Genomic DNA, 752 nt, shown 5'->3' on the forward strand with positions numbered 1-752 from the left:
TATATAAATAATATTAAATATATCTATAGTAAAAAATATACAAGTCACAATTAAAATTAAACAATATTTATGTTGCCTAAAAAAAGTATAATATACAAATTAATTAATGGATATTATAATACAATATTTATGTTACCTAAAAATAATTATACCTGTAGCTGGAAATTATGTGCTATGCCTCTTAAATAGTCTTCAATTGTTCTATTTTCATAATCTAAACAAATTTTTTGATTTTAGCACTTCGATCTTTATACATTTTTTTGCACACCATTCGTTGTTTTTGTGAATCGGTCTGGAATTTCAAAATTAAAATTTTGAGGATTAATTGGAGCTCCTAAATGAGATTGACGAACTCTCTGAACGGTTCTTTTTAGAGTTTGCACATTTGGTAATTGTCCAGCAACTGAAGCAGATACCTTTATATCTTATAATAAAAACAATATTAATAATAATAACATTTATAGAAATAATATAGTAGGTACCTACCTGAGAAGCAAGTGTTCCAATGACTGAATGCGTGGAATTAGATTTGCATATTGCATTTATTTTCATCTCATTTATTGCAGTTTTAACTTCTATTTGAGTGATATCAGGGACATGGTTATTATGATCAATTTTTTTTGAAATTTTTTCATTATTGATATCACCAATAACATGAACGCGACCTCGGCATTTATTTTTGAAACGTCCGCATCTCCATATTTTTTTTTGTACCTACTCCATTTTTTTCGAAATGGTACATAAAACCTTCA

General features: G+C 26.7%; 1 long non-coding RNA gene across 1 annotated transcript; it reads right to left on the bottom strand.

Moving 5' to 3' along the window:
* Positions 1-298: 298 nt before the first annotated feature.
* On the bottom strand, positions 299-741 carry LOC115033693. Its single transcript, XR_003838997.1, has 2 exons — positions 487-741; positions 299-424 (listed from the first exon to the last, which is right to left on the bottom strand). It is a non-coding gene; the product is annotated as an uncharacterized LOC115033693 (long non-coding RNA).
* Between the last annotated feature and the right edge of the window lie 11 nt (positions 742-752).

The sequence above is a fragment of the Acyrthosiphon pisum genome, chromosome A1 (assembly GCF_005508785.2).
Source record: "Acyrthosiphon pisum isolate AL4f chromosome A1, pea_aphid_22Mar2018_4r6ur, whole genome shotgun sequence".
In the NCBI taxonomy this organism is placed as follows: Eukaryota; Metazoa; Arthropoda; class Insecta; order Hemiptera; family Aphididae; genus Acyrthosiphon; species Acyrthosiphon pisum.